Below are 22,714 nucleotides of genomic sequence, written 5' to 3'. Positions count from 1 at the left end.
GGAAAAGAATAATCATTATAGACTTTTCATATATTTTTTTAGCTCATGAAGGATATTATCTAGATTACACATGTAGAGTACACAAAGCTTTTTACTTTAATAAACTGATGGTTTCTTAATTGTTATTGGAGCAAGAAATGCTAATGAAATCAGTCTTGTGGGTTTTATTTTGCAGTTGCAAAGGAGGCAACACCTCTGCCTGGTACTCACCAGAGGGAGCCCTAGAAGCTGCACAGACAAACGATGTGGAAAAGTGACAAAGCAGAAATAGCTCTGGGGAAAAAAAAATTGACAAAGAAAAACTTTAAAAACACAGACTTTCTGTTCCTATGCTCAAAGCTTTTACACAAGCTGATGTTTCCATCTATTTCAGTAATAAAGTCTGCACGGCTGAATGGTTTCCTGACTGAAATCTTTCCAGAGAACAATGAGGACTAAATGATGCATCTGTATTTCTTTAAACCACATCTAGAGATTATTTTTTTTTAAATCAGTAGTTAGCGAGGATTTGCGTACACAGTAGCTGAAGTGCTTTTTATTTTTTTTTTTAAAAAAAGAAAAAATTGAAAAAAAAAATTGCCCTAACTTCTCCTAAGGGCTGTCTTTAATTCAAAACAAATAAAGACATTAGATTTGAAGACTCAGAAATGTGTTTTCTACTTTCAGTACTTCAGAATTCTCTAATATCACTGTGATAACTGGAAAAACGGAGGTATCACAGCTGTATAAATGAAATTAGAACTCTCATATTCTTTCTGAATATAGTTTTCAAGATTAACAATGGTTGAATATCAAAACCAATTCATGTACCAAATGGCATAACTGCAAAAAGTTTTAGTTCAGACATGTCCTTCTCATTAATTTCGTTACTTGAATTGTGGAATAAAGACTACGCTCAATAAATTTGCAGATGCTGTTGTTGTCAACACATTCAAGCACCAGCTTAGAAATCAAAAAGATCTGACAAAAACTGACCAATGCCACTCCATTTGTGGCAGAACAATGTCTACTCTCATTTGGGTGAGGAAAAACAGGTGAGGCAGAGGGGCTGTAGAAAAAGATCTCATAGGGGATTTTAGGCTGGACCATGGCTGAACAACATGATATTATTACAAAAAAGGCAAATGCACACTGGGAAATAAAAATAAAAATCTCCTGAAATTCTTGGCTCAAACAAAAAAAGAAATTATTTAATTTTACAGTGCATTTTGTGAAGTACTGAAAATCTAGTTACTAGAAGTTAATTACTGGGAGCCTACTAGTTGATTGATTTAATGGGAAATGGAAGTTGCTTTATATTGCTGGGGTCACTTACATTTAAAATAAAGTTTGGGTAACCAGTTTTAAGTGACTGCTAATAGTGAAATGTTTACCAGAACAAAGATAAAAATAATGTGGCTTTTGAAAGCACTTAAATAAAAGACCAGTACTAAATTTGGAATCTGAAGTCTGAAGTTTTTATCAGTGTATGTGGATGCCTGTGTTTTGAAAAGTTAGGACCTGAATGTGCTTGATGGGCTATACATTTCTAAATATAAATGGCAGTGAACCACTATATTATCTTAGCCTTTTCTCATAGTAATAGATGAAATATGGGATTATAATTGGAATTAATGTTCCTTATAAGAGGTGATTTCTTAAGATGATGGTCTAAAGAGTTCATTATCATCATTGGCAGGTCCAGACTCTTGTGTGGAAGGGCATGGGTTCACTTTCCAGCAAGATGAGTTTTAACACCATTTCATAAAATTAGTGCTGGCCCTTTCTGTATTTTTAAACAGTATAAAGTGAATAAAATTTTTAACTTCAAATATTTGTAAGGAAATATGACAACGCTTTAACTTTCTTACTGCACTATCACTAATGGTGGAAGTTGTACAAAAATATTTTTGTTTTTCTTGTTTCCATAATTTGTGGTTGCATTGTGGATGTGGTATTAAATAATCTTTTAATTGCATGGTAGCTCATGCAATGAAATCAGTAATCAAGACAATTGAAGAATTTGAATATAATATTATTTAACATCAGATAAAGTGCTATTTAATTGTAGATGTAGCTAGTTCAGTGAAAATACCTCACAAGAACATCAAATGCCTAATGAATGGATGGATATGCTGGCCTTTTGATTGCTACTCATTAGCTGGACTTCATAATACTTGCATGGGGAAAATAATCAGCAGAATTATACTTGCTTCCTCTCAGAGGTAAAAGTTGGCTGTTTTGTGGTACCTTATCCTCAGTCCCCAACATCTGATTCAATGCTCACACCTTATCCTCTGAAATGTGCTGTGAAAGTACAGTAAAAGGCGTAACTCGTGTGGTATTTTTTCTGGCAATTTCATTAAGTGATAGTGGATATTGAATAATGAGTAATATGCTGAAACAAGCCTAAAAAATTGTGGGTAGGAACGCAGCTTCTGTTTGCTAAGCCTCCCACTCTCTGTGTAATGGTACAGACTCTCTGATTCACAAGTTGTTTCACAATGTGACAAGATCCAGCCATGAAGGATGGCAGATTGTCACAGGAGCAGAAGGGAATCAGTGTTTCTCTGCCATTGGAGCTTCTGCACTTCCACTAAAAAATTGGAGGAAATGGTAGAAATTCTCTTTGTTTCAAGTTGCTGTTTCTGACTAGATTTTTAAACTGGACAGAAAATAAAAAGGCAGCCTATGTTACATTTTAGCATTATAGATTGATTCTTCATCTATGATTATATTTGTAAATCAAGAAAAAAAAGAAACCAGAAATCTCTGGGAAAAGTTTACAGCTGCAAGACTGGGTATGAGAGCTGTAAACTCAGTTCTTTCCATGGCGATTTTTAATGCTATATACTGAGCAAGAAATCAGATTTAATTTTTTCTCCCTCCCTTGTCAATAGTAAGTTCCATGGGAGCTTTTCAGTTGCCCAGGTACTTTACCGGCCTGAGATGTATGAATACCTAATGCAAAACCGGTCTCAAAATAATTTTCCTGTCTGGATCTGATGGCCACAGGTGAAGTGAACTGTGTCTCCCTTTGCTCAAGTTTGTGTCTTACCATTACTCTAAAAACAACCCAGCAACAAGAATCGTTTTCTTATCTGTTCCCACAAAGTGAAAGTGAGTCAATTAGTGATGAGAATAGAATCCCTGTGCTCCAATTCAGACATGCAGCTGTTTGATCTTCCTAAACAGCAGCCCCTAAATGGCAATTCAGAAAATTCTTCCGGGGTTTATGTGTCCCAAGCCAGTAAAAAATCCTTCTACTTTAAATTAATCTCAATATTCCTAACATTTTGACAAATGTCCATGATCAAACAATATCTTATTATTTCATACTTGTATTTAAGGGAAATGCAAAAACTCAGTTGCTGCTAAGACAACCATATGGAAAATACTTGTAAGTAGCTATATGGCTTCTACAGGTAGGAGTTTTATAGGATACCTTACTGATTTTTTAGGACTAGCAGAATAGCTAATCGTGCTTAAGTGGTAGTACCACCAAAACTTAGAATAGCATTTTTTTAAAGTGTTCCCAGATCTAAAGCCAGATAACCAGTTGTTAAGATCAAAAGGTCTTAATTCTCTTTTTTCTTCCCTTCCTAAAAATTTACTATAAATAGGATGTTACTGCTACCATAAAAGAGAAAAAAATTCCTTTCAATCAGTACACTTATATCACTAAGGACAGTTAAACCACTGGAACTGGATTTCTTATCTGCTTGGGAAGATTTATAAAAGAGCACTTGCTACTTTCCATGACTGGAAAAGCAAGAGCATTACATCCCACTTCACAGATGAAGATTGGGCTGAGGTCAATTCTTGCAGCAGAGAGCATTAGTTCCCTGCATTGCTTATGACATTATGACCTGTCAGAGAGAAAAAAATAGAAAAGAGAAAAAAAGAAATAGGAAAAAGCAGAACATAGAAATGTGATTAGAAGTGGGAGAGACTAGTGGACAACTCCCTGATGATAGCTGTGCACTCGCTGCCTGAAATCTTTCAGTCTAGGGAAATATTAGGGTCAAATTACATATTTAGTACAATACAAATCCCTTTAATGAGGCTGTCTTGTGGCAGATCTTCAAACACAAACATGAAATGGCAATAAAATAAACTTAGTTTAAGTTTTAACCCAAGGACCATACAAACAGTAGAAAATAGGCTTGTAACAAAAGAACTGGCATCTCAAAAGTAATTTTCAAGGAAATTTAACAAAACTTCATTAATGGAGTGCCCTTCAGTTTATAAATTATCTTGAACCTTTCTGTAAGTTCCATACAGGGGCTTTTGCCTGTATAAATAAGTCATTGTCACTGCAAAAAAGAAAATGTAATTCTGTAGTATCGAAGTCAGAGGAAAAATTAACCATCAAGTAGCTTGGCAAAAGACTCAAATGACAATCTTGGTTCATCATGGTTTCCACCTTTCCTGCAAATAAGCCTAAATGGTACTAAATAAGCTTAAATGGTATGGATGATATTTGGTAGGACTGGTAAGGCTGATAGATTCGTAGCAAGTGATGTTTATGCTTGAGCTACCAACTTTATGCTCCAACTCACGATACACTGATCAAGAAAAACATAGTGTAATAAGATGTTGCTTTCTGAGAAAAATCTAATTTTAGGGTATTATTTCAGTAAATACCTGTTTCTTCAGGGATCTTCTTCACTGGTGTAAGTAAAACTGATATGCTGTTTTTCTGGGATAAAGTTTTTCTAATCACTTATTACTCAAAGGAGATTATGTTTATGTTGAAAAAGAAGCACCATCGATTATGATTTCAAAGGCAACATTAAATCTTATGAAAAAGCAGCAAGAACTCTAAAAATACAAAGGAAATTACTTAAAATAATTTATCCTATAATGATGTTAAATACTTCACTGTTTTAAATTACTGGGTGTAATGCAGGGATATATGGAGAGGCAGGAGTGAGATCTGTGACAGCAGCAGATGAAATGAGGCTGTGAACTGCAACACCAGATGCACAAGAAGCTGAGTTCAGAGGCATTGAGCAGCCCCAGTGACACCCCCTTCCTTGGATTCCTCACACTACTCAGACTCATGATCAGGGTCAAATCCCTGTGCTTCCAGGACATGATCCTTTCCATTCCACCTGCTTCCACATCAGTGACTGGCTGAGGTATAGTACTGGTTCATAAGGACATGGACACTGTGCTTTGCCTGTGGGCTGTGTATGCAGTGGTTCACACCGAGGCCTCAGGACCAGCCCTGCCCCATGGGTTACTCCTTCAGACATCTGTAGTTTCTAGGGTAGCATCCCTATGCCTTGATCCCCACTTTAATATTTTGTATCTCATTGAGGCTGGACACAAAATGCACGGAAATGCATCATGGAAAGTACCATCATACTGCAGCTAATGCAAAAGTTGTCAGTACCTCACATAGTCTTAGGTAATGAGTCAGATTCTGCTTTCACAGTGATGCAAACCTACTGAACTAGATGCCAGACTAGTCATTAAAATTTGTGTTAGAAACATTCATTCTTATCACAAACTGTGCTAAGAATAATTTCATTAACTTTTTTATTCACAAAATTTATTAGATTTAACATTAAGAGTCTAAGAAATACCCCACAATTAATGTGTCTTGCTTCAGCTGTCTCCTGAATTTGTGCATTTTCGTTTAAAAACTAGATTCAGTTTTTGAATAAAGCTAAGCTAAATGATACTGAACCCTATCAGGTTCAGGTCAGTGCAGAAATAGTTGAAGGATAAAATGACCTTTCTTAATTAATCATCTTTAACTGTCATGGGGGAAGGTCTGTTATTTTTCACCATGAATTAAAGACAAATGATCACTGAATGGCTTCTCCTTTTAAATGTATTTTCTAAGCAGTAAATATTCCCTACTTTTCATGCTGATCATGCTATAGGACAATATTTTGCTCTAAGACATCTGGATTCAAATCTGCTCTCTAGATTCAGATTAAAAATTTTCCTCACACATACCAACAAAGAAATAGTCATTGACCTGAGCAGAATCAGAAGTACAGATCCATACAGAAGTGTTAAATCCCTGCAAATAAACTGAATTTGTATTTATTTTAAATGCTGATATTCCCTTGAATGACAATGAGGAGCTAATCTGCTAGAAGGGCACAACAGTGATTTAAACGTAATAAGAAACTGGTTAAAGGATTATAGACAAAGAACAATCCCTGTATTAGTGGAATGTAGTGTATCCAAACAGCTTTGGATAAGGTCACTTCCCCTCAAATTACCGCTGCAGTTCAGCCACAGATTTAAGCCTGCATAAATTAGGCTCTGGAGATTTATTCCCAATAAATCTTGCCTAAATTCTTTTCAAGGACAGGCGTGAAGGACAAAGAAAACACATTAATTAAGGCTGAATGCGAGGAAACTCAGGGGTTCACTTTGGCTATATCTACATTAGCATATTAATTTTGTTCTGGAGTGGGTTTTTGAAACTAATCCCCAGCTGACACTTGTTCCTGTAATTCAGTTCTTCCCACTCAGGCTGAGCCTGGAGGCTGCCTTACGGCTGAAGCTGAGCTGGGGATATGATACACTTCAGAGTGCACATCATGTGCTGCAGCAGCAGGTGGATGTCCAGTGCCTCCAGCAGACTGAGTGGGGTTAGGGCAAAACTGCTGGAAATGTGTTTATTATGGAATTTGGGTCCCCAGAATTAGCTGTGTGGTTTGACCAACCAGCTCCCCTCATGTGGTGCTACTTGGTCCCATAATACAGCAAAAATGCAGCTCTGTCCTGAAGGCAGGATGAAAATCATCTTCTTAGAGCAGCAATCACAGGCTAAATAATTGGTTGAATTTGGGCCAAAGTTAGGTCTCTTGCTGTAAATACGGGGACATTTTATACCAAGTAGAATAAATGGAAGAGGTTTGGTGTGCTTGGTGTGAACAAGTATTAAGTCACTCACTCAAGCAGCAGCTGTTTACAGCTGACATTTCAGCGGCCTGAGTATCCCTTCTCACTGGCTTTGCTCAGGGTAATGAGTGTTACATTTGGCAGTGGATCTGCCCTAGCACCTCCTTTTCTGCGTCTAAGGACAAATAGTGAAAAAACATTTGAAAAATAAAGAAGCACTTGCACAAATAATTTGCAACTTCCTTATTCAATTGATGACACTATTATTTGACGTGTGAATAATAATAGCCACTTTAGCTCATTCTAGTCTTTCATAATAAATGCAGTTGCATAATAATAGTAATCTTAGAGATTTGAAGTGTAGTTTAGTAGGGAATTCATAAGAACAACAGATTTGAACAGGTCTTGACTGACTCCTTTGATTTATCATCCCTGAAATTTGCTTAAGAGTTTGTGCTAAAGAAATACAGGTAAATGGGAGCAAAATGGTGTTTAACTTCTTGCTTTGCTAGATTCCCTTTTACTCAAAAGCTGCTACAAGTCAGAGCCTTTTATATTGAATTTTATTACTCACATAAAATATAATATATTAATAAACCCAGACACTGGTGTTGCCTGGGAGAGAGTTCATTTTCTTCTTAGTCAGTGGTACAGTGCCGTGTTCAGGATCCAGTCTGATAATTGTGTTGATAACACACTCATGTTTTGATCGTTGCTATGTGGTGCTTACCCTGAGTCAAGGACTTTCCAGTGTCTCACACTCTGCCAGCGAGCAGGTGCACAGGCTGATCCAAACTGGGAAAAGAACCATAGAATGTTGTTTTCAGTCCATAAACTGGAGCAAGTTGGTCAGGTCCTGCTAATTGCTGCTCAGTAATGGGCTGGGTGTTGGTCTGTGGATGGTAGGAAATTAAATTATGCATCACTTGTTTCTCTTGGGTTTTATTACTTTCTCTCTTTTTAAATAAAAAATAATGAGATTATTGTTATTATTCTAATTAGTATTTTTAGTGTATTTGGGTTTGTTTCAGTCATTAAACTGTTCTTATCTCATCCCACGAGGTTTGCTTTTTTTCCCCCAATTTTTTTCCCCATCGGGGGTAGGGGAGTGCTTAGTTGCTGGCTGGGACTGAATCACAACAATATTGTTTACTTCAAACTCATAATAGCTAGCAAAAAGGTTTGTTCTCTGAAAATTAATAATCAGCTGAAGCTGTGGGTTTGCTTGTTAAAAAAAGTCCAGTAGTTTCCCTCTTTCACATGAAACACACAAATGCTGTAAAGATGTTTAGAAATAACAAACAGAATTGAAAATTATTGAAATTAAATTCTTTGTCAGCTGTATAAATAGAGGTCCAGAAAGGACCTTGTAGGTCAGTGTATTGCAGGCAATCATTGTAGAAAGATAAGGTGCAGCCCCCTCAGTGTCATGGAGCAGCAGGAATTTCATCATTGTTATTGAAGCACTACTTCCTTGAAAACATCCAATTTTATTTGCCTTTTGATAAGTCCATTGTCCTAAGAGAATGGTGAGTAAAAAAACCGCAACACTTTTAACCTTGGAGAACACCTAAAGAATCTAAATAGGATGTGTTAAATCAGTTCTGTGATTCTCTACCTAGACTTTGACATTTCTGGTTTGATATGGTTATTTTCCTTACTGGTATTTTGTAGGTGGAGAGCTGTTTCTGTTTATTTGTGTGCGTGGGTACCTATGCATGCCCTTATTCTTCAGTTCAGGAAAACAGAAAGGTTTCAGATCAAATTTGGAGCTGTGACAAAAATACGTTTATAGGTTTCTAGATAGTATAAAATCAAATTCATGTTAAAAAAAAAACTTTAAAAAATAAAACTGATTAACCAATAAAAACAGAGGTCTGACTGGATTTCCAAGATCGTTATCTAGAACTCAATTCCTAAGTGAAAAGTTCACTGAGTACTTAACCTTACTTGGCAGCTGCTCACCAGGCTAGACATCACCTGCGTAATTTCCCTATTAATTAATAAAGAAATTCTGTGTTTTTCTGACTTTAGTTTTAAAAATATGAGACTAGAGAATCAAAATTTGATCAGTTCAGGCTGCCAAGCTGCTAATTGTAAGGTGCTCTTTCATATGATTCTTTCAAATTCTCACATCATGTTGATTTTCCTTCTCAAGGAATTTAAACATTGACCCATGATGAGCATTCTTTGGGTCTGCACAAAGGGCACAAATCAGCAGCAATGGATGCTGCTCTTTATATTCCACCTCATTACTCATATGAGTCAATCTAACAGGTAAAATGGGTGAAAAAAACAAACACTTTCAAGATGCTTATTTAAAAGCACTTTCCAGTAATTTGTATGAATGGGGGTGTTTTCTTAAAGTACACTCACTTGTACAAGGCCATGTTCTGCTGCTCATTCTACTCCTTCTATAGGAATCAGTCATTAAAAATAAGGTCACCAAATAAAGCTGCTTTTAAAGTTCTTGCTCACTTTGGCAGAAAAGCAAATTCTGATCAAGCTCTGCACTTACTTAAGAGATCGATATACACTATTGAAATTTTAATGATAAGGCATTTTTTAAATGCTCAGAAATTACCTGATTTATGTGCCTTCTCTCAGGAATCCAAGCTCCATAAGTAAACAACAATGATGAATTTAAGTGCTCTAAAATGGCCTCCAGAGGTCAACTCTCTCTACTGACTACCACGGAAAACTCAACTACTCACCCAAGTCGGAGCTCTACAGCACCTGACAGTATGCCACTGTCCCGAGAAGTAAAAACATAAATAGAAATAAGACCCTCCCAAGATCCCATAGGTTAAAACCCCTGATCAACCCAATTGCTCTCCCATATGTCAAAAGTCAGTGACAGTTTCTCGTAAACACACAGTCTATTGGAAAGATGACACACAAGTTATAATTAGAGCATGTTACATGGATGGGTTCCAGACCACTTACCTACTCCCTGTGCTTGTCTCCTGTAATGTGATGTCTGAAGATTAATGGGGTTATCTTTCAGATTATTTACCAGCATAATATATTTCTGGAGGACAGCTCCAGAATGATTCATTTTTATAACTGTGAGAACTCCATTTTCCTGTCAGTGTATTTATAAAAGGAATTGTCTTTACATTTTTCAGTCTGTCCTAGCAGAGCTATGCCAGGGTATGCATATTTTTCATTTCACAAAATCTCCAGTGAAGTGTTTGAAGCACTAAAACAAAACCGGTAAAAATTCCCCCAAGAAAATTTGTGATTAGCTCATATTTTTCTTTTTTGTTTTCTTAATTATGCATTTTCTATTTTATTCAAGCAAAACATTTGCGTGTGTAAACATTGCCGTATGAGTGTCTAACTCCAGTGTTTGCTTGTGCTGCCAGTTCACCTACTGAAGGCCTGTGAGCAGGTGTGGGATTGCTACTCCTGAGTTCAGTGGTTTCAGTTGCAGTTTGCAGAAGACACTGGACCTTGTTTCTTCTTATTACTAGTGCTGCCTTCTGACACCACTGGTTTAGCTGACTTTCACCTACCCAACAGTTTCACCTACCCAACTGAAAGCAAAATTGGACCAAAGGTGGTGTTTTGATGACTTTCTTCCTCATCACATCATCTTCTTATGTTGTAAAGGGTTACAGTTTTTAAGGACTCACTCCTAATTTTCCTCTGTGGCTTCCAGTCTCTGCTGCAACACACCAACTTCAGCTTGATCTCATCTTGATCTCATCTTGATAATTGTTTTGCTCACCCTGTCTTGTTAGGATATAATAATTGCATTACTATTATGCTGATGCTGATCCTTTGTGCTGCTTAATAAAAGTCAAAGTATTCCCCTCAGACTGGAAAAGACGACTTTCTTATCTGAAATTCAAATATAATGATCATGCTAACACACCTAGCGGTTTAGGTGCACTTCAGAAAACTGTGGCACCAGGGAGGTAATTCCTCAAAGAAGCTGCATAAGCAGGAGTAGTTGTTCTCCTAAAACAGAACATTTGTTCTTTCTTCTCAAAGTTTTGTCTCCATTTGTTAAACTTAAATAATAACTCAACTGAAAAAAGGTCATTGTCGGGTTTGGTTTTTTTTTTGGTTTGGGTTTTTTTTTTTGAGTAAGCTTCTTTTCCTTGCATAAAAGGGCTCATAAGGTTTGCAGGCATTCCTCAGCCTAAAAAATGCCAGCAGTCCATCATAGGATTGTAGTTTCTGGCACCTAAAAACACATTAATTCCAATGGTAAATTCAAAAGAAGTTGAAAATACAACGGATCTGTGATGCCTGAAGTTTAGTGAACCTGTTTTAATCAAAGCACTTGTGGCTGCCTTCTTGCTAGAAGTGGTCTGTCAAGATCTGTCAAGACAGCTCTTGATTTGTTTGCATGGTAGGGAGTGATTTGAGAACCAGGCAATTGGAAAGGATATTTTTTGAAGATGTACTTGACTTCATTTATAATCTTTGAAGAGGGCACGTAAGACAAATGCATAACCACTGAGGAAATACTAATTACACCTAGTAATGTCTATGTAATTTAGAAACTTGGCCTCTTTAAATTCTGCTGATCTCCAAGCAAGTGATTGCACTGTCTGTAGTGGGGTCTTGGATCAGTTATCTAAGTAAGCATCTTCCCCTTCCCTCTCTGTGTCATGATACAGCAATCAGCAGGCCTGCTCCCAGAGAGCTGCTTGCACAGAGACACTTGTTTTAGCAAGCAGGGTGCCATTGCCTATACATTCCAACTAGGAGTACTTGAATTTGTACTTGAGAAGTACAGAAGTCTTTTGCCCTGAGAGTTTCTTAATCTCTTAATTTGACTTCTCTGGTAAACTGCAGGGGGGAGCATGGGAAGTATCCTTAAAACCATTTTACTGAGCCCGTCGTAAAAAGGTTCTTTATGGAGCAGGGGGAGAAGTGGGAAGGGGAAAGAGGAAGAGGAGAGGAAAAGGAAAGGGAAAAGAAGGCTGGAGAGAGATTTTATAAGGATCAGTTTACTGCATTTAAAGTTGGTCACTATGAGCCCTCTCTTCAATCTCACTTCCTGTGGAGAGGATATGATTTGATTGATCTGTAAAATCTGTAACCACCTATTATATTATAATATTTATTATTTAAGAAATAATAATATTATTTAAGAAATGCTTATTATATGAGTTATTTCTGCTCTGGGTCATAGATACCAGAAATGTCCCTTTCTGCTCTTGCTTTTCAAAGTGTGATGCTTTCTACAGTGCTTAGTTCAATTAAATTTCTTTGCATATCTAAAGAAGAAAGTTGAAAATATGTAGCTTATATATCCTGCCACCAGATATTTTTAGAGTTCTGCACATTTTAGTTAGCTGCTAGAGACATGAAAAAGGCATGATAACATTTTTTTGTTATTTACTTAGTTGAATGCTCCTGCAGATCTTGCATGATCAAAAATTGTGCAGCACTTTTGAAGAAGGTTTGTACAATTATTCGTAGGAGATAAGGTCATTATCTTCACAGTCACATGAAAAAAAGTGATAATGCATTTCTTCTTTATTAATTATCCATTTCTTTAAAATCTCTGAGATGGTGCCATACACTTTTGTATTATTTAGTTTAAAAAGGCCTACCGAGCAAATCTCACTCTCTAGCCTGACTGAAAGATGTGTTTGATATTCCATATTGACTCAATTTATTTTGAAAAGTGTCTGGTCCAATAATGCGAAGTTCCATTGTTACACAGGGGAGCAGAACAAACATTTTTTCTGGTATTTGGCAGCCCAACATTTGGTCTCCCTGGGGCTTGGGTGAGGGAAGGAAGGGAGAGGCTCAGCTATAAAGCTAGCATAGCTATTTTCCCCCACACCTGAAGATTGGGCTCCATGTTAACTGGTACCATAAATGTGCCCTCCTTGGCTAGATGTGAGAAAGAAGGGTATGAAGAAAGAGAAAAGAGGGGTATGTAGATAGAGAGGTAGAAGTAGCCTAGCTTCTAGAGACAGAGGAGCAGCTACTAGTGATTTTCCTTGTGAGGCTTACAAAGATCCACTTCAGGACCAGCAGAAGCATTCCTGGTGAATAGGAGAGGGAAAGGGAGGTCCTTGAAGGAACTGTAGTGATGACCACTTTTAAAAATGGATTAAATGGATATACAGGGTTGAATATAGAGTGAATTTGATATACAGTGAATATACAGTGAATTTCAGGGTTTTTTGTCAGGCTTCTTTCTAGAAACTTGGGGAAATAAGCTGTTATCGGTGCTCTTTAATTGGCAGAACTGTTCCTAGGGAGTATATTTTTAACCAAATACAGTTCCCTTGTTTACACATTCACACAAATGCTGTGGTTTTGTCTACACTGAACCATACTCTGAGCCTGTGCAACACACGATGAAGCATACAATGATATATGGGGTTTTAATATCCTCATTTACTACACAGGAGCAAGCTGTGAGAATCAAATAATCCAAACACCCAGCATGTCAGGAAAAGTCCCCAAACTAATATGATATCAGTGTGTTCTTCACCTGTTAATTTCAGATATATCTTGTTTTTACAACATGATGAAGGAACTCTGTGGCGGATGTGGTTTTCTACAGCTTGCTAACTTTGGAGTCAATTCTGTTTTTCATCTCAGAACTCCCAGGGCCACAGGCCTGCTTTATTTTCTCTTGAAGCCAGAGCTGGCTCAAGTGTTAACTACAGATCAATAGGCTATTTGAACAGTTGTAGGTCTGATAAATAGATAGATAGATAGATAGATAGATAGATAGATAGATAGATAGATAGATAGATAGATAGATGGATGACTTCTATATTTAACATATAGTATAATAAAGTATCCTGGGCCTTCAAAAAGCATAGAGACAGAAGGCTGTACTTCCTTCTACTGTTTTGTCTATCTCAGTTTGAAACTTGACTCATATTTTTATCTATGTGACATTCTGCAAACATTCTTTAAGTATACATATGCATTATGTGAGTCAAGACAACTACTGTCAATACTCATAGACAAAGCATTTCTCTCTGGAAATGTATTCCTGCTATATTTTAGCAGTGAACATTTTGCTATCACTTTCAAACACAGATGGGATCTTGACTGCTTGCTTTCTACCAAGCAGCAAATATAAAGGAAGACTAGATGGTAATGATACAGAATTTACCTGCTATTGGATCCTTTCTCCTTTCTCTGTATATTTGTCATCATGAAAACATGGCTGAAAAGCAATTCCTAAATCATATCCCTGATAAAGTTTTCATTGTTTCTCTTGGTGGGTTCTGCCTACTGCAGATCAAATCAGCAAGAAAAAGGGGTCCTACCACGTACTCTTTAACAGAGTACACATAGTGGCTGTTTCTCTGGTAGCATTGGCTGACTTTCATCTTCAACAGTGGAAGTTTTTGTATAAAAAGAGTATTTTGAAAAAAATCTTTACAATATGTAACCAATTAATATGCAACTGGTTAATTGCAGCACTGTGAAAGGTGAAATGCAGGGATAATGCTGTTTTCTACAGAGGTTTATGGAAAGAAATTGGCTTTTGTAGAGGTTTGTTCTATAAGGAGCAGCAGGATTCTAATTCAAGATTGGAGTAGTCTCATATGGTTTTAATTAGCTTTTAATTTAGTCTTGTTTATAACTCAAAATACCTGCAGCAACCTGCTTTGTCCCCACAGAGGTTTATTCTTTGGTGTTTAAAACCTTTATTCATTGAAGTGAACATTTTGGAAGCAGTCAGAGGGTTTATCAAACTCCCAAGCACATTAGAAGACTACACACTCATTCAAAGTGCCTAAAATAAAAACATTTCCTCTGAGGTCTTGAAGGGAATTGCAGTAAAAGAAATCTTTTTTCTTTAGTTACAGAGCTATTATAAGGAAATTAATAGTATATGATGGGGGACATTTAAAAGAAATGTTAAAAAACCTGGGATAATAGAAGCCATTCTTCATACTGAAATGATTTTTAAAAAAATGTTCCAAAAGAAATAATAATTTTCACACAAACTAGCAGCCCATGAATGTCTTTTGTGTACATGTACAAATGTGGACTGTCTTTTCTTTAGGAAGGATAATTTCTCTCTAAGAATAATACTTGATGCTAGCTGTATTCTTACAGTTAAAGCAAGCATCAATTAGTGTTATTATAAATTTGAGAACCACCAACATATCAATGTATAATCTGGGATCTTCATTTTTCCTGAGCTGTTTACACCAAATTCCTCTTTTTTTTGGGTGAAATCAGAGGGATTGCTCATGCTTGCTTGATAAAAAAACCAGTTTCCCAAGTTTTAGTTTCCCATGCTTTCAAATTAGGGCAATAGTTTTAACATAATATTGTAAGTCTTAATTTTAATGTTCTAAACAGTTATTTATGAATGCTCTGATTTTAAGGATTATTTGTTATCAGTTAAAACACTGACTTTTTATGTCATTCATTCTTTTCACTGTGTCAATTTTTTTTTGTAAATGGAAGCAAAGCCAATTTTTGTTATCTTTCTCACAGAAACAACAACATCCTTGCACCCAAGAGATAATAAAAAAAAAAAAAGGAAGAAAGAAGCATTTTACTTTTGATGTACTCCTTTTATTATAATATCTCATGCCATATTATGGTACAGGGGAAGTGCCTGGTGCAGCACAGCAGGTACAGAGCGTGGCAGGGCCCTGCGTGACTGCTGACAGCAGCAGGGCTTTTTCCCCTCTTGTTTGTCAGGTACACAGCAAATGCTATCATTTATGGTGCCAAACTATTTAGTTTACTTTTCTTATGTGTCTTTTGCTACACTGTGTTTCTATTTGTTTAGCATGTTGGCACCATGGTGAGGTGTCAAGTAAAGGTTGCTATTGAATTTTAGCCTGTTTCCAACTGTTTCCAAGCAAAGTCGCCAAGCTTTTTCCACATACTGAGCTTTGTTTGAAAGAAGTCAAGTGAATTCACACGTTCTCTCAGCACAAAGCTCAACATCCATCTTCAGAGTACATCATCACAGAACAGCATGTTCTCTGTTCAGTGTGAACCTACTGCTTGTCCTACAACATAAAACACTAAGAGTTTCTTTGGAGGCGACGCTCTTTCAAAAGTATCCTGAAGATAGCTCAAAATTTGAAATATATTATAAATATGTAATTATATAAATATATAAATAAATAGCTCATAATGAAGATAGTACATAATTTTATTAATGTACTTGATGCCTAGCAAAAGTCATTTAATCTCTGCTGTGATGAAGACCATTTTTAAGTTGTTTAAAATAGCCTATACAAGGCTGTTTGCAAATGAGCCTTATCCAACTCCGTGGCTGTCACAGAAGATGGATCAAGCCCTGTATCACATGAGAGGGAAAACATTAAAGAGGTGGGGTTAAATACTCAGCACCTGATAGGACAAATGCATGCAAGGTTTATTTTGCAGGGTAGTCACGAGCATATACCGGAGATAAAGATAAATTGTGATGATTAATTTATCTTCCAATACAAAATAATTTTCCAGTGATTTTCCTAGAATGTTCATGAGTCAGTTCATTTGCAGCACCTGCTTCATAGATCTATTTTACTCCCATATAGGACTTTATCTAATGAAAACACATCTCCTCTATCTATATTGAAGGTTCATCCACTGAGTATCCTGGGTACTCTGCAGCCATAGATAACAACCCTGACATGACCCACATTCTGGGGTTTCATATGCAGAACTCTTTCATCAGAGAACTTACAGCCTGCTCTTAATAAAAGGGCAATTTCTTCCTGCCAGCTGCAAAATTATCCTCATTCACAGGGTGATATAAGCAGTCTGTCTTGGTATGTCTCCTTCAATAACTGAGAATAAAAGGATTGGTACAACATGAACTTCCCATTACTGCTCCACTGCTGCCACAGTCCCTTCACTGCCTCTAAATAAACCCCATGTGCAGTACAAGTGCACTAATTTTTCTGCCTGAGAAATACAATATCCCATGAATATGAGCAGGATTGATATTGGTGTCAGTCAGTAGAGAGCTTTCTAATATTCTAGGATTTTCTAAGCAACAATCTCCCCCCCTTCTATTCTTTAAAGAGAATGTTTTACAGGAGTGTTATAGAGTCAAAAAGAACAAGCATCAAAGTGTGCATTTTACATCTAAACTGATGGAATCACAACTATTTTTGATTCATATGCTAACCGTGTGCCAAATTGTCATGACTGTTTATGTGTGAATATGCACAAACATACACTAGCTCTAAAGTCTGGTGGGTTTTGCTTTATGGCAGCAATAAAGACATGCTCAGGCCAGGCAGGAACTGGAGCATGTTCATGAATCATTGATCAGTCTCAGGGCAGACCCAGAACTTCCTTTTGCTAGTATGCCCAGATGGGCTATTACTGTTATAGAGAAGTGATGTAGAGAAAGAGGATGGTGCTGAGCCAGACAAAGAGAACAGGAGCAGCTCTTGCCTTGGGAATAGCGGGGTCCGTCCCATCAAAATCTCATACTTCTTACTAAATACCTTTTTTTTCATTCTGTCTTAATTGTAACATGTGCATAGCACAATACAAGTTGTAAGTAGGAGGCAATGTGCCACAATAAATGCAGGATGTCAGATGTTACAGCATGCTCAATATGCACTTTCCATATATATGTGTGTGTGTGTGTGTGTGTGTATATACATATATATATGTATGTATTTTTTTACTGGTGTTTTAATGCATCATAATGTTCTCATGCATTTATCCACCTGTACATTATCTCTGTTCCAGAAATTTTTCTGGCTGTCCTCAAGCTTTCAGAGATAAGCCTGCAACAATTCAGTCAGTGTGAAAATGTTGCAGAAGAAAATTACAAGGCCTTTTACAAGGTTATGACTCTTTGGTTTCCAAAACAGCAAAGTTTAACACTGAAGTTGTTTTGTCTTCTTGTTGTGTTACTGTTAGGAGTAGCGCACACTGTTCTTGCTTTGTGCTTTGCTGCTCACTGAAATATCAACTGTGTTAACCTTGCGCAGATTTGCAGCTGTGCACAAATCTACTCTTGTGTTTTCTGCTGAGAGCTTCACCACTCAAAATGTGTTAGAGCTGCCACTGAGGTGCTTCATTCTAACTAGCTTCTAGTGAAACATCATTCTCCTGTTGAGGTGGCTAATAGGGGTTTTATAGCCTTATGGGAAGGCTGTTTTAATTCTCTATGTCTACTAGTCACACCTAGTAAGGAAACAAAACAAGAGAGACAACTTAAGGGCTGGTTACTACATCCAGTTCCCTCCTGTAGTGTGCTTAGCAATTGCACACATCCTTTCATTGACATTGTGCATGGTACATGAGTGCAAGGGCAGGAAGCATTCTTTTGGCAGTGATATAATGAAGAACTCAAATATAATGGATATTGTTCAGTTTCAACACTGTAGTGGCGCAGATTAACCAATGCACCTACAATGAAACTACAAGGGACAGTGAAAACATCAGAAACCCAGAGGAAAGGGGATAGAACCAGAAGCATCTCACCTGGCGAATGTTACTCTGGTTTTAGTGGTCACTATCCTCAGAGGCATGAATGAGTGATTTAGACAAGTTTATATGGTGTCCTGTCAAAGGGAGACTGCATTTCAGCAGTTTCTCTCTCTGGAAAGGGAAATGACTGCAGCTGTATAGTCACAGTACAGCTGTCATGAATTGCACAATTCCCCCAGCAAAGATAGAAGTCCAACCTGTGCAACGGTCTATAAAAACCACAAAGATTCTCCTTGATTTCTGTGAAATTAAGGAACAGCTCTTGGCAGAATCAGCAGTATCATAAATAGGCAGATGGTTCAGTAAGTAGCAGAGAAGGAGTATTGCTGTACTCCTTTCCTAATTTAGTATTGAAAAGAGGGGTTTTGTACATAGTACATTTAGGTACTTGTACATAGACCCTCCTGCATTCCCTGAATTGAAAGAAATATGTTCAGCCTCTTGATTTACACTTCTACTATGTAGAATTATTTTGTGCAGCTGCTCTCTAAAGCTCAGCATACCTCCTTTTAAACTGAGCTAAGAATGTCATGTTAATGACATTCAGAAGGGAAGCCACAGGGCACCTCTCCACTAGCATCAGCCCTAACAATGTACAAATCTAAAGGGTTCAAAAATCATTCAGCTAATGCAGTTAGAAAATAAAACAATCAAGGAAGTTTTAAAGATCTTACATGCCTAATAATTTGAAATCATATCCTGTTCATAGACTGATATTAGAGGAAGTTAAATAAAGTTAATTAGCAGGTATTTTAGCATTCTGCTCTGTTTAATTCTATTGCTACATCCTGCAATATCAGAATATCCAGAGGCTAATAATGAAAAAGATTTGGAAAATTCTGTCTTGACTTAGTGGCTGTCATGGGCAATTTTTCTTACGCCATTGCTGTACAATGTAATTACAGGTACTTTTACAAGTACCTGTACAGGTAATTTTACAAGTTACCTGACAAGATTTTGCTGTCAGAGATGCAAGTGGTCACTCAGCCACACTGCTAAGGGGAGGAAATTGGAGGAACATTTTTTTTATTATTTGATTACTTAGAGGAAACAACAATAAAGCCACAGCCTTCGAGGCATATTCTGTTACCTGACTCACCTCAGCCTCTTAAACTGAGGAGGAAGAGGTGCTTTCAATAACACAATACCCATCAGGAGATGGCCAGGAGCTGTGCCACCAGGTAGAAATACTGGCTTATGAAGCCAAGGGGGTGACTTCTCAGGAAAAATGGAGAGATTACAGTGTGTACACTATACATATACAGTCCCTGGAGCAGATAGTATGTCTAATAAAAAGAGGTATGACAACTATAAATCCAAATTTTTTGAAAATGAAATCTCTCTTTTGGGTACTCCCTAGAAGCCTGGTGCTAGACTCCTGAATGAGTTCACAGCAGCCTAAGCAAGCAGACTCACATGTTAAAAAGCCTGAAGCACCAGATATGTTTGGTGCACATGGTTCATCCATGTTTCAGCTTTGCAGAGACAACAGAAGCAAATAGTGTAGAGTTGTGCTTTCATCAAGCATCTAAATTTATGCAGTGGGACAACTCTGCCAGAGAGCAGGTCCCCACAGCCACATGGACTCTCACTAAATCCCTCTCTCTAACCTCCCACTACAGCAGGCCAGAGAGCAGGAATCAGTCATTCTGTGCCAGCTGCAAGCAGCAGTTTCTGGACAAGTCCTTCACTCACATGTTCTGTGTAAAGCCAAGTTACAATTCCTTAAACTCCCTCTATAACCTGCTTGATAAAGACCTATGCTATTTACTGGGGATAGGTGGATAGCAACATGATTTTATGTCTCAGCCAAAACAAATCCAATTTGCTTTGGCTGGTAGGACAATCTCTTCCACATGATCAGCTACTGGGACAGTAGTCTTCCCCTCACTCAGTGTTATTCCTTCTCCTAATCCAACTTTCTTCCATCTCTCACTTGCCCAGTCACTCACAGGATGCACAATGAAAGCAAAAATACCCTGCAGAAGAACAAACTAATGGAAAAATCCCTGACTGGCAATGCAATTTCATTCCCTGATAACATTGCATTCAATTCCAAACCTAGGATCCAGTAGAACAAATGTTTTTTTGCAGGATGAAGCACCCAGCACAGGAAACATTACACCAGCTCCAGCTGCCAACTCCATCAGCCTGACTTCTTCACTAATACCACATTTCAAGGTCGACCATGCATCTGACAACTTCATGGGCTCCAGTGGAGCTGCATTTTTTGTTCCAAGGTAATACCCCTTCCTCTGTACATTCCATTATTTTGCTGTGTGTTGGAAGAGCCTTCTGCACTGGAGGAAGTGAACTCTGTTCCTGCCAGAGCTTCAGAAATCTCACTAAAAAACTTTCTTTGTCATTCTGTGTTAATAAATGTTGATGTGCAATGGCAACATGGCACGGTGGAGGCAATGTGTGATTCTGGAGATAACTGGTACGATTTGCTTTCATATGCTTGTGTGTATAAATGTATATATATGCATGTATATATATTTTTCTACTGTTTATATGTGTCATAGACTTCTTATGCATTTGGGCCTCTGTGTAGGAGCTTTCACTGAGGATTTTTCTGACTATCCCCAAGCTTGTAGAATTCAGGCCTGTGGGACTTAGGACTGATGAGGGAGAAAAATCACAATCTGATCTTATACAAGGAAACAGCCCTCTTTTCTCCTGTGTTTCAAAGCATAGCAACTAATTTTTTTTTTTTGATCTGGTTAATATTATCTAATGATAATATTATTATAATATTATGTGATGAGTGACCCATATTGGTCTTAATTTCTATAATGGTGTTCTCACAACCCTCCACTATTTGCACACATATACATGAATCTACACAGAATTTTATAAGATCTGGAAAAAACACTGGCGCCACTACCATGGAAAATGAAATCTTCATTGTCAAGGGGTCCAGATTTAAACTTTTCTTTAGCAAGTAGAAGTACTGATAGATCTCACATTCATTTCTGGATTTTCATTCTTGTACTACATGCCTTTTGAGTGACGTACTGTCCTTTTGAGGATAAGCATATCTTGAGGGCTGTGGTATGTTTTTTTAAAGTAAATATTACACAGTACAGTCACTGGATCTGTATAATATTACCAGAAACATCTGCAGATCTTCAACTCCCTCTAATCTTATTATTTTCCTGACAGCTATAAACTGATGCTTCAAAATGTAACATTTACTATGAGCAAAAATGTTTCTTCTCACCAAATAGAATTCCTCTGCCAGAGAAATAGTCCAGTGACAACAGCAGTAGGGTAGGGTTTGCGATGGTGCTGTGTTCAAGAGGAAATAGAGAATATTTATAATTCTTGTTAAAGTTTCAAAGTCCCAGTCCTCTAATGTAACCTTTCAGATACTAATGGGTTTTTTCCTAAAAGTCATCAGTGGTTTGTGTCACCTGACTGAAACCTCACAGTCTCATTGTTTCCTTTGCAGTTGATTCAGAAGTCAGAATGCAGGGAAAAGAAACAGGGAAAACAAATGCAGGGAAAGAACTCAAGAAAGGGAAACTCACCATTGGTTTGTAACCATTGTAAGCATTTGAAATCAATTTAATGTTTAGGTGTTAGACTGGCAACGTTTGTTCTTGTTAGAATACTTGGACTTGCAATATTCTAACAACTAAAATGCAGCTGCAGATGCTGTGGGATAGCATCTAATCAGTGTAGGTTTGCATGCTCACACATGGTCTGGAATGGCTCTTAAAGACTTCAGCCAGTTGTAAGAGCTGGTAATTGTCTAATGAGAAAGAACAACTTGGATAAGTACTACCCACTGGTGAGATTAACTTTTCATACTTATTTACCATAGATAACCTAAAATTCTCGTCCTTTCTGTAATGCAGTTATCTAACATGACTTGTGCTGTGATTGTGTTTTCTGACAATCCCTCTTCCTTGTCTAACTTTGATCTGAAGTGACATTTATTTTCCAACATGATGCAGTGAGATGAGAAGTACCTGGCTCATAAAGCTGTTGGCAAACATGGATTGAAGGAGGTTGCACCGCTTCATGGCCAGCCTGTATTTTGACTGTATTATGCCATGCACAAGACTGTTGAACGATCAGGTTGTTTCAGCCTACTGAAAATGGTATTCACATTTATGGTACTGGTGGAAGAATGAAGAGAAGTTTGTATATGGGTCTGTAACTTTCCAGAATATGCTAATTCACTGCTCTTAAATAAAATGTACAAATCCAGGTCTTCTTGTTGTGCCAACATCTCTGGTTAATGTTTCAGTCTTATACTGTTCATCCAGATTCCTACTTCTCAGTACACAGGCATCATCTTCTGAATGATTTAATAACAGCTTGTAAGCTGTACCTTTTGCAACCTACATCACTTTCAGAAATTTGAATAAGAATGGATTTCATTTCTAGCTTGATTTATTCAGTTGGGTTTACCATTAGAATA

General features: G+C 37.3%; 2 long non-coding RNA genes across 2 annotated transcripts; one reads left to right on the top strand and one right to left on the bottom strand.

Annotated features, from left to right (window-relative positions):
* Positions 1–212: 212 nt before the first annotated feature.
* Positions 213–9,576, bottom strand: LOC106628286 (uncharacterized). The gene is made up of 3 exons (XR_001331599.2): positions 9,437–9,576; positions 7,583–7,745; positions 213–273 (listed from the first exon to the last, which is right to left on the bottom strand). It is a non-coding gene; the product is annotated as an uncharacterized LOC106628286 (long non-coding RNA).
* A 10,876-nt stretch (positions 9,577–20,452) lies between these two features.
* On the top strand, positions 20,453–22,504 carry LOC106628282 (uncharacterized). The gene is made up of 3 exons (XR_001331595.2): positions 20,453–20,522; positions 21,737–21,833; positions 22,245–22,504. It is a non-coding gene; the product is annotated as an uncharacterized LOC106628282 (long non-coding RNA).
* The last annotated feature ends 210 nt before the right edge of the window (positions 22,505–22,714 follow it).

The sequence above is a fragment of the Pseudopodoces humilis genome, chromosome 1, assembly GCF_049639895.1.
Source record: "Pseudopodoces humilis isolate 2021_Gansu_Grassland_sample_001 chromosome 1, ASM4963989v1, whole genome shotgun sequence".
Classification (NCBI taxonomy): domain Eukaryota; kingdom Metazoa; phylum Chordata; class Aves; order Passeriformes; family Paridae; genus Pseudopodoces; species Pseudopodoces humilis.
The sequence above is the reverse complement of the archived record's forward strand: the minus strand, read 5'-3'. Positions and strand labels throughout refer to the sequence as shown.